The sequence below is a fragment of the Actinia tenebrosa genome, unplaced genomic scaffold, assembly GCF_029948245.1.
Source record: "Actinia tenebrosa isolate PJP-AT-01 unplaced genomic scaffold, QUT_ActTen_1.0 PGA_scaffold0__85_contigs__length_37466705, whole genome shotgun sequence".
Lineage (NCBI taxonomy): Eukaryota > Metazoa > Cnidaria > Anthozoa > Actiniaria > Actiniidae > Actinia > Actinia tenebrosa.
In genome coordinates, this window is record NW_028292569.1 from 1,539,029 (window position 1) to 1,551,172 (window position 12,144).

Below are 12,144 nucleotides of genomic sequence, written 5' to 3' on the forward strand. Positions count from 1 at the left end.
TTGATGATGGTGAGGATGATGATAGTGATGATGAATTACGCTATTGATAAGTAGGTGTTTGTGAAATCAAATGATGATGATGATGATAATAATAATAATAATGATATTAATATTATTATTATTAATGATAATAATACAAGTAATCAATAGCGAACACTGAATAGATATTAATATCGATATCAAAAATGACAAGACTGATGTATGCTTGGCTGTGTTTTTGGATATAAATCATCCGGCTTTATTCGTTTTATATAATTTAATTTTATATGTTTGTTAAAAGCTATTTGTTCCTTTTTTGTAAGTTCATTGTTTACTTATTGACAGCAGCTAAATTTCTTGCTTTCTTATTTTTGAGAAATGTAGCGCATTCCTAGAATGACCGAGAATATATTCATTATAATTTATAATTTTTCTAGAAAACATTATTCAATCCCCAACTTCAAAGTGCGCAGTTCGAGTATCTGAGAGCTTGCGTCAGTGTCATAATCACCATAAGTAGCAAGTTTCCCGCATAATCGTAATACCCAACATCTACATCAATAATCATAATAAATATATATTCATATTTGTAAGTCGGTCAAGTAGGCAACTTTTTTTGTGATAAAAAATATAATTATTTCACTCAAATTTTGCTCAAATACGTGCTTTTCCCCTATTTCTATTCTCTATTTTCATTCTCGTTTTATTTCCATCCTCCCTCTCATGGGTTTCAAAGAGGTGAGTTTTTCTTTCATAACAATAACAATATGGATTAGAATCCTATCTTTGAAACCATGGCTCAGTTGTGATTGTTTTCTAGATATCAGAACAGAAATTACAATTTTCATTCAAAACAGCTTAATAAATGTTGCATATTAGATATTAGAATCTTTTCATCAAAATGGAAAATGAAAAACTGAAAATGGCGTAAATGGAAAATTGAATTTGACCCTACTAATGTGATTAAATTCATTAACAGAGACAAAAAAGAAATCCCGCGGTTTCAACCACACCTAGCTTGATTTTTAAATAAAATATCCGAAAACTAAAATCCTATATTCACGCGAAAAGCTTAATTGAAAAACAATTTTTTACAATTTTTTCATTTCCCTAATTACCGAACTAAATTCGAACTCGCATGTTTAGACCCTATATAAACATCTTGCTTTACGCAGACTAATTCTTTTTAAATTCAAGTGCTACTAAACAAAGTACGTCCTGTTTTGAATAGTAATTCGTATTTACTTGGAGTTTAAAGTAATTTTAATCCAACCTTTGATCAATAAGTAATTTCGAGTTGTTTTCGTATTTGAACAGCTTGGATATTCAACGTCTCGCAGTTTAATTGATTGCATTGGCGAACGATAGTGTTGTCATGGCAATTTCCTCCTCCTTCTACCATCAACATGGCAACCGGTAGTTCTCAAAGAGAATTTTCTATAATGAATCAAAGCTAGTCGCCCAAGTGTTGTCAAAGAGAATCAATAGACATCCCTCGTCTATCTTCTTTAATTTTTTTATTCATCCATGCGTTTGGTCTTTGTGGTTAAAACCTACCGGTTCTAGAGATCCCTTGTTTTCGAATCAAAAACTTTCATGCAGCCAAAACAATACAATTATGTTAAGTGCTATTCTAAGCTCCTCAAGTACAATTTCAAGAATCTTTTGTATCGCCGAAAAAGCAATTGGTCTCAACAATAAGATAAAATAATAATAATAATAAAACGGGTTTAACCCCCGACGGTCTGGTTTTTGTATCTAGCCTCTTCACTGGCTCTTTTTCTTTCTTCTTTGTATTAAGGCCTTGAACTAGGTATTTGAAAAGGCTTCCTATAAATAGATAGTTTGTCAGTCTTATTCTGTTAAATAATGTTGCCCGGCTTTTAAGAGATATTTTTCAAGCTATACGGTCCTCAATCTAAATACAGCCACAAGCAACACAAGATAACTATTGAAAAAGAACAAGTCATCAATGGTTCATTTTCCTTTGAAGAAAAGTACAGTCATTGATAACGTTCTGCTACTTTAAACCCATCAAATATCACTTTATCAAAGAGAAAACACACAGAATAAAAGGTTAATAGATAAGTTATACATACGCAGCATTCAAACACAAACGTGGCATATTCTTACCGACTACTTTAACATCACTTAAAGGCAGTAATAAATCAAGCTCCTCGGAGAACTTCAAAATGAAAAAGAAAAAACTATATATCACAATGAAACCCTAGAAAACAAGCATTATAATCTAGAAGATTAGCTCTAAGTGACAAAGACTTCAAATGACTGTTTTTGGAGTACTGATCTCTAATGACTGTTCATTTTTTGAATGATGTGTCTTTTACATGCGTTGAAGTATTGGGCTAAAAGGCTAGTTGTTTTATTTTTTCTTCTTCGAAATCTTCCTTGTATCGCGACCAGTATTTGGTTTTCAAACCTCATTTTGCGTTCATCGATTTGGATACTTTTTCATTTATCTATGTATCTATGAAGGACTCTTATTTTTATCTGGAAAATTCCTTATCATAGACTCTTATTTTTAACGGCTTCAGTTGAATTTGCGTTCACCCTTTTTGATATACTGAAATAGTGACGCAGTCAGTTTTGCGGGCCGCGGTTTATCTTAACAAGGTCCAAGGATCAAGGCGCAGCGATGAAAATTGTTCTCCAAAAGTACTGTTCATCCGCTGGCTTTGACGAAGATGCGAAGATGCTTTCACATATCTGATCATAATAAGATTGAAAAGCATGAGCAACAAGCCTCGGGGAATATGCAAATATGATAGTGATTTGAATGGCTTTCTTCTCGCTCCTTCCTTCCTTCCTTCCTTCCTTCCTTCCTTCCTTCCTTCCTTCCTTCCTTCCTTCCTTCCTTCCTTCCTCCCTTCCGCTCCTTCCTTCACTCATTCCCTTCCCATATTCCTTATAACGTCCAACTGTCCTTCCTTCTTTCCTTACTCGTCCCTCCTAGCCTCCCTCCTTTTATTTTTCATTTTAGTCCATCTTCTTATTCGCCCTTTTTCTTTTGTGCAGTCAACAAAGCCCCATCCTATTTGAACACACTGCCTTTTTAAGATCTTATCTTTAAAATATATCAGAACAATTCTACCTGCTACATGCATGTGTTAATGATTGAAGTATTATCAACTAATAATACCAAGAACTAATTGTAAAAGTAAATTGGCTTCGCAAAATAATGATAACGTGTATAAGGAACCGAGAAAGAAAATAAACATAGCATGAACTTCTAGTAATGTTTGTTGTAAGTCTTCCTGGATCGAGTAGAAGTCACTCGTCAAACTTGTTTAAAGATTTTCGCAAAACTTGTCAAACTTGTTTTCACGAAATCTGTCTCCACAAAACTTGTTTCCACAAAACTTGTCAAACTTGTTTAACGAATGACGTCAAAAATGATCCAGACTCAAGTTTTTACCATAACTTGGAAATTTCTCGCGCGCTTATTGGCTTAGAACCATTTTCGATTAGAGGCTAGACCTGCTTGTGCTTACGACATCCGTCAGGCGCACTGAGCGACCGCGAGTGGTTTCACTGCAAAGTTTGGATCATTTTTGACGTCATTTCATGTTCGGTTACGGTACAGACCCATAGAAAACTGACTTGGATTTGATTTTTACCATAACAAAGTCGAAAAAATTGAACAAAAAGACAAGTAAATAGTTTGAAAAAGCCGTTTCATCCGCTCGCTCAGTGCGCGTGACGGATTTCGTAAGCACAAGCAGGTCTAGCCTCTAATCGACAATGGTTCTAAGCCAACCAGCGCGCGAGAAATTTCCAAGTTATGGTAAAAAGCTATATTGATGTTTCGGATGTTAGTTATTCGTCAGAGTAAAAGCAAGACAGGCATTTTTATCAAATTTTGATTTTATTCAACATAAAATCTACCATTTTTCATTTTTCGGTTCACTGGTCAAATACAAAGCATTCAACCGAGGTTCAAATTTGAATCATGATCTTTTGAAACTACCTCACAGCCTCTTCTGAGTGCTTTGTTGACCGGAGAACCGATGTATGGAAAATGGTGAATTAATTAAGTCAGTGACGTTAGTCGCGGTTCGACGCTATTATCATGATCAACACACGTTATTCTCCAGTCACCAATGATTTATAATTCACAGCATGAAATAATCCAAATAACGGAAAAACCCAAAACAAAATCAATGAATTTTCATTGTCCATGAATTAAGTAAACTCACTCTAACCGACAATATTTCGAGGTTCTTTTTATGGGTTGTTATACCCTGAACTTCATCTAATGTTTCAAACCCTCTAAGAATGAAGCATTGACTTCAAATACATCGTGTGATCAAAAAATAATAATGATAAAAAAATAAATTAATTAATTAATTAAAAAAAAAAAAAAATCCAATCGATTGCCTCAAGGGATGATTTACAGTATGAATTTTAAAAAAGTGACAAAATACTTAAAATATTCATGGATGGAGTATCCTTACAGGAAGCCATATTTTAATATATATAATGTCTTGATGCGAACGGGTAGTTTCTTTTTGTTACCAGTCATGACACAACCGAAATAACGTGGAGTATTCAAAACAATATTAAACAAAATCTTTCTTTTTTATTCTAGGGGAACTAATTCATGAGAGTTTGTTTGCGGCCACATTATTGTATATATTGTCGATTAGGTACCTGCCACCTAGGGCGAATTGGTGTATACCCCTCGAGCAAGTATTGGCTACTAAACTAGATAACATCTCTCAAAAATAAATATATTTATTAGGAAATCAATAACAGGGAGTGCGGAGAAAGGGGACTATAGTTGACCCACCCCCACGTTTTTATCGGCTTGACCATGAGGTACCAGTCAAAGAAAAATAAACAAATCTTCTTTGGTTTTGCTGCATTACCACTACATTACCAGTGATTTATCACATAGATAAGATATATCCCACGTTGAGCAAATAGACCAGGTATGTTATTTACCTCTGACAATAAAAAAAAATTATTTACTTTTCCAGTGATTGATATTTCATTGTTCTATTTTCACGTTCACAAGGAAAAGGGAGAATCGAATATTGTAATTTAAATAAACTTTTTATTGATCTGGTCTTATTTTTGTCGCGACCATTTAGTAACATAGGACTCCCTGTTCTCAGGAATACCTTTTTTCCTGCATTTAAAACAGTTCAAGTACATATAAGGTACTCTTCCAGAATCGAAAACCATTCCTATAAGATGATTCGCATCTGGAATTATCTGGAACGCTGAAATTCAGTACAGTTATTTACTTCTTTTATAGAAAACGTTTCCTAAAATGCAAAATTTTATACCAAAAGCAGGCAGTTAAGTAATAACGTTTTTTCGCCCAAAGGAAAAAAACAGAAGCAAAATTTAAGCAAACATGATCTGGTCCTATTAGACTTTAATTTGTTTTAAAGGCAAGTTTACCAAATGTCTGTTTATTGATCAGAAATAATGCTGTTAGATATTGGTCTTGTCTAGTGCTGATAACACCAGTCAGCCACCAGCTAGGAGCTAGGACCAGTCAACTGCTATGCACACTGATAAGCCATATATAGGTTATATTGGCTGATTGTAGTGACTATTAAATGTCAATTTACTTTCTGCTGCAGGTACTAGTAAACAAGTCCACGTTTTGACACGTTTTGTAGAAATGTATTACATGGATAATCCTGGCCAGGCCCTTATAGCCTCAGTTTAGTGATTCTGCATTGCGAAATTTATCTTACATGAAAAATTAATTCACGTTTGTTGTCGATTCAGGATGTTTTTGGTGATCGGCTGCTTTGAACGATCTCTGTTGGGGTTGGTACTAGCCATTTGCTAAAAAAAAAAAACAATAGGAGGGGCTAGGTTATTGTTTTTCTGTTTTTATCCAACTCTCTTTATCAGTGATTTTCTTTTTAACAAAAGACTTACTATCGAGCACTTATCCAAAGTACATGTATTTTCACAATATAGATTGAGTAAAAGGGCAATGTCTTCCTATCATATATTAATCTTTTTTTAACACAAGGTATAAACTGTCAACGTTAATCACAAAGGATTTGTAAAATGTTTGTAAGCAATAAAACATATATAGAATATACAATATCATATAGAAAGGTAGAAGACAGATATATACAATGATATTCTTGCACTAGGCTCACCACTCTAATCTTTATGCCGAAAAACTATGTTGCATTAACATCAATGTTGCAGCTATTCAAAGTGTTTTTCAGGAATAGAACTGAGAATGATATCCCCTTCTCACACTTGAATGCCATGCAGATTGCAATAAACATACCACAATAAGTCTTCCTGTACTAAACAGCTGTAAACGGCTTGATATGTATGCTGTATTACCATATCACTGTTGTAGACATTCAAAAGATCTCTTAAAGATATTTTTTAGCTTTTTAATATTTCGTATATATCATAAGACTTTTTAGATCACTCTTTTATATTTTATATCTTTACATTTTTCTTATCTTATCGTATTTAATTTATCTTTTTATCCATGTTTTTGTTTATTCATATTTCTTTAATTGTATTATCGTAAAATTAGTCGTTGTATATTCTTATTTAGGGCACTACTGAAAACCACGCTTAGTGAGTAGGTTTCCCTCATTAAAGATTATCAACAGAAAAGAAATTCAAGTTACTCATCCAAGAACATTAATAATATGTATAACTGCAAACTACCTGTAGCATAACAAATGACATCCGTATCAGTTGAAATATTTGTTAGCTCTTTTTCGATAAATTGTGTGATGTTCTGCATTATTCCAAGAGTTAACTTATCGAAGAAAAACATACACCTATTTCAATAAACGTTATCATCGAAAAAACCGGGCAATAGGCGATAGGTCAATCCGCCGACATGGAAGGGTTTCGTTGAATACAAGGACATTCATCAGTCTCAACAATAAGGTCCATGTTCTTGACGAAGATAAAAAGCAGAAACACAAATATTTTCAGTTATTCTTGGATCTTAGAATGACCTATCTCCTTTCGCTTTTCGCCTATCGCCTATTGCCTATCGCCTTTGGCGATGGCAACGTTTTTTGAAATAGGTGTATGTAACTACTACAAGCTACCTGTAGCATAACAAATGACATTTTATTAGTTGGAATGCTGTCATATCTTTTTCAATAATTGTTTGATGTCCTGCATTATTCAAAGAGCTAGCTTATCATAGAATGATATATGCACTCTTCTAAATGCTGTCGTGTAACAGGAGATATTTGTGTCAGGAAATATTGTCATCTCTTTTTTCTTTAGAATGACAGATACAGTACTAAATTATTACATCTCAGTCAGTCGAGAGTCCAGTGCCGGTGCTCATTGTTATCAGGACCCGCTTCCAATATATAACGACTTTAAATTCAAAAGTAGCACATTCATTTTGACATTAACACACTTATCTTCGGTATATTAAACCTTATTTAATGTCTCGGAAGGATAATTTATTTTCGTAGCTTTGTATATCGAGTTTTTGAGAAAAGTTATTATTCTTGAGATATAGCAAATTATAGTGTTATGGGATTGTCAAATGGTCAAAAGTCTTTAATTTAAACCATTACTGCTTTCCCTCCCTCCCTCCCTCCCTCCTTGCTTGCTTGCTTGCTTGCTTGCTTGCTTGCTTGCTTGCTTGCTTGCTTGCTTGCTTGCTTGCTTGCTTGCTTGCTTGCTTGCTTGCTTGCTTGCTTCCTTCCTTCCTTCCTTCCTTCCTTCCTTCCTTCCTTCATTCCTCCCTTCCTTCCTTCCTTCCGTCCTCCTTTCCTCCTTAATTAAGTTAAGCACTTTGTACTATTGCTTGCTTGCTTGCTTGCTTGCTTGCTTGCTTGCTTGCTTGCTTGCTTGCTTGCTTGCTTGCTTGCTTGCTTGCTTGCTTGCTTCCTTCCTTCCGTCCTCCCTTCCTCCTTAATTAAGTTAAACACTTTGTACTATTTATGAATTTTTCTTTGTGATTTGACGATGTTGTAGATATAGCTGACTGCAAAAGTATCACGAGTTTTAAACTGATTCTGTAGTTTCTTTCTTAATGTGACAAATGTGTAGGTATCAATTAGGATACGATGCAATTTCAAAGCTTTTTCTTATTTATAAGTCTTCAGTTATTCCATGAATTTGTAAATTGAAAAATATGAAATGGCTTCCCAAAATCCTGATATTTAGAATTCTCTTTCTGGGGTAGAAACAGAATCATCGACAATCAGGAATCGGCCGAATAACGTTTTTGAAATGGAAAGGAATCATGAATCTTTGCGTTAGAAATCTAAGAACCATGAAATTTGAATTAATGATTATGCGAAATCATAAATAACGCATAAAATTTCATAAGGAATCATGAAGAAGGGTTGAAAAAAGTATAGAAATGAGAAGAAAGAAATAAAAATGAAAAATGGGAATATGATCTAAAGACTTCCTTTCGTGCTCCAAAAATACATAACGTGTTGTAGAGAGTCACGGATCTGTGTGTGTCATCGACGCATTTTAGTGTTATGAAGGCTATAAACTCTAAATGACATGATCAATGACTCTTGCTCGAAATTTTGTCAGGTCTTCGTGGGAGGATAAGTTGGTCATGACGTAAAATAAATGTCATGTGTTTTCACTTCCTGGCCAATGGGAAAAACCATTGCCTTTTTTATCTTCAGGACCCCGTTTTAGTTATAAACTGTTTATTTATTATTATTTTTTGGTTTCACTAAAAAAAATCAAGACTTTAAGTAGAGATTGCGCTTCATGCGTATCAATGTGCTTTTAGGGAGAATTTGTGTCAGTTTTTTAATTTCTAAGCGTTATGGCTTTCCCCAAAACTCTCAATGTGAAAACACCATCCTCAACCCAGGAGTAAGATTCTGTCGCTCGTTTCTTGCTACATGAAAAAAAAAATTTTTCCCAAAAATTTAAATATGCTGAAACAATATCAACTCGCTTAAGTAAACCTTTTCAGTTTCTTTGTCAGTATTTCTCATTCAAAAATCAAACGTTCCAAAAAATATATTTTAACCTAGTTGAATTTCCTTCATTTTAGCTTAATTATTATCTTTCTCAATTCGATTTTTTCTTAATTAATTAATTTGTTTATATTGTCACGTGTCAGCTATTCAGTGTATTCCTACCACGACGTACTGATTAGCGCGGTAATACAATACTTAGTTTCAAGGTCGCCTTGAAGAGAGCAGAAAGACCTATAGATACTTAGACATAGTAACTAACATAAAATATCAGATTTCTGTACTTTTAAGCATTTACCTTGATGCCTCAAAATAGAAGTTCTAAGAGAGACTTTTTGACATCAGTAGGACTTTGAACTGAAAAATAGTTAATTAGTAATATGCTTTTCATCCTGGAAGAGAGCAGAAATAGCTAGACAGTAACTGATACTGAGCATATATCACACTTCTGGACTAACTTTGCTTTACCATGAGAGTTCTAAAAGAGTTTTTTTGGCATCAGTAAGATTTTGGACACAAAAACTAGTTAATAAGTACTATGCTTTTCATCCTCCTGGAAGAGAGCAGAAATAGCTAGACAGTAACTGATACTGAGCATATATTACACTTCTGGACTCGCTTCTCTTTACCACGCTACCTTAACTAGAGTTCTAAGAGAGATTTTCGTTGGCATCAGTAAGACTTTGAAATGAAAAAATAGTTAATAAGTAATATGATTTTCGATTGTTGTGGTATTTTGTTAAAAAAAAGTCGCATTCAACAGAGAATAATAGAATAAGTTATTTAAAACTATTTGATGGACGTAAAATTTTTGTTAGAAAAAAATTAGAAAAACTAGAATGTTTGATGTCAAAAATAAAAGATCGAGACTTTAAATCCAAAATCAAATGTTTAACTTCTTCCATCTTTTCTTTTAGTCGTTCCTTTCTGGTTTTTTTTTTTTGTTTTTTTTTTGTTTTTTTTGTTTTGTTTTTTTTTGTTTTTTGTTTTTCAAGAATATACAAAAAAAAAGATATATATAGTACTGAGGGGAAAAAAAATCTAAGACACGTTTTTTTTAGGAACTGAGTAATTCCCATATATTATGAAGCTATAAAAACTGCCTGACTTCAAGATAGTTCATATTTCGGCACTGTCCTCATACTGAATAGTGTTTATAATCAGATTATAGATAACAAAACAGACATCTAAATTGCTCACTACAATTTCATAATGAAGAACCATCAGCAGCCCCCTATCTCAGTCTAACGATAAGTGATTTTTAAAAGTTATTTTATTTTACGAGGCATTTTAACGATAAATCTAATCGAAAAAAGTAAAACAATATGCTCAGAAACCACGAGGGAAAAAATGGCTTTTTTATTATCATAATTTACCCTTTCAATAAATACCTGTTTTTCAATTCTTTTCATTCATTAGTCTTTTGTTAAAAGAAGATATTCTATCGGGGATTCTAAAATAACCGGCAACACCAGCTTGATTTTAGCCCATATTATGATCTCTTGTTATTTTTTAGCTATCATTCTAGAATCTTTGATATATTTTTTTGTCTTTTTCATTCAAAGCAAAACAAAATCCTCTCAGAAACACTCCAATTTAAACCTATTTAATTTAAAGTTCAGAATTGGTTATCCCCAAACCGTTACCGTAGCAACACGGCTCTTTTCCTCGCAAAAATTTTCTTTAGTTCGCAAACAAAACTGCGACGTTGGCGATCATCGTAAGACAAAAATTAAATAAAAAGCTTTCGTGTCGACTTTAATATTCATCCCTCGACAGCGCGGCTTCAAAAGCCATGTTAAAAATACTGGAGAAGTTTTGGACGTAGAATTAGAACCGTTATAAGTGTGTAAAATCCCTTTAATCTTCAAAGCCATTCGTACATCAACTTCCCGCACACGTGTGGTAGGTGTAAATTGGCTTTGTCTTGGCTCCGTTCTCGCTCTTTCCTTAAACATTTTATTCTAGCTATTGCCCTTTATTGTGAGACCTTGGTGTTTTTTTGACTGGTCTTGATTTGTCAAACGCAAACGCTGTCAAGACCATGCATCACTACTTCATTCTTCTCTATATATTGTTTCGCAATATATTACTTTTTCGGTCTCAGTTTTTTCTTCTTCATTTATTCACTTATATGAAGTCTACGACTTTGCAAATTATTTAATTTAAAATCAGAGCTCAGTCTTTGGTAATCAAATTTCTCTTAAATTGATTCTGAATTCCTGTAAATAAGTTGCCTAATCGCTAACTTTTGCCGTTTAATGCATTCACAGTCATTTCCTAATTAAAAAAAAGTTTAATTCATTCAAAGTTATTTTTTCAAATATTTTGAATGTTATTTTTGTGGTTACTTGTACAAAATACTTTCAACTGCTCATTTCAAACCTTAGACTTCAAACTAAAATAATAAAAAAGCGCTAAAAGGGATGCCTTGGCATCAATAATATACATATATAACTAATATGCTAATGTAATTTTTGACTGTATTTTGTCTTCAGATTTCAGTTCAAATTTGCTCAAATGAAACTGTATAACTGAATGTTTTTCTTAAGCGAATTTGAAGCTCATTTTCTCTCGGTTTAGAGGTCCTTAATGTAAACGTGTAATAATCAAAATGAATAAATATTAGACTATGTTATTCAGCACAACAATCCATTCACTAGATATTCAAAATGAAAGAAAATGTTGAAATCAAAATAAAATGAATAGTGATATTTAATTTTATTCCACATTTAATAAAAATAGTTTGAATATGCCACTTCACGTCTTTTGTTATAGCATTTCCTCATTTAGTTATTTGCACTGATAGCCATTCTATTTTCCATAGCCTTGCATAGCTGTATATTAACACAATAATGGTAAAGTACTCATCCGCTAACAAATATGCGACTGACAGCTTAGTAAAAAACCAATTTACTGCAAAATGACTAAGAGCAAATAAAAATAGCTTTCCCTCTTGCACACAACATCAAAGGACTGCAAGGTTTTTTTTTCGTCTTTTTGTCTTTTACGAGAAAGTAGATTTCGTTCAAATTTCAGTGCTAAAGCACATGGGATAACAAAGGCTCTAGGTAAACAATCAAAATATCATTCTTTTAACCGACAAACAAAAAAATTATTTTATTACATGGTTAAGAAGGATCTAATAAGAAAATAAAGATAAAATCATATACAACGAAGGAAATACCAAAATCCTGGTCATCCAATTCACAAAATCTTC

The 12,144-nt window shown here is 33.1% G+C and overlaps 1 long non-coding RNA gene across 1 annotated transcript in view; it reads left to right on the top strand.

Annotated features, from left to right (window-relative positions):
* LOC116305953 (uncharacterized) overlaps nt 1-12,144 on the top strand; it is a 29,422-nt gene that overhangs the window by 2,116 nt on the left and 15,162 nt on the right. The window lies entirely within an intron of this gene.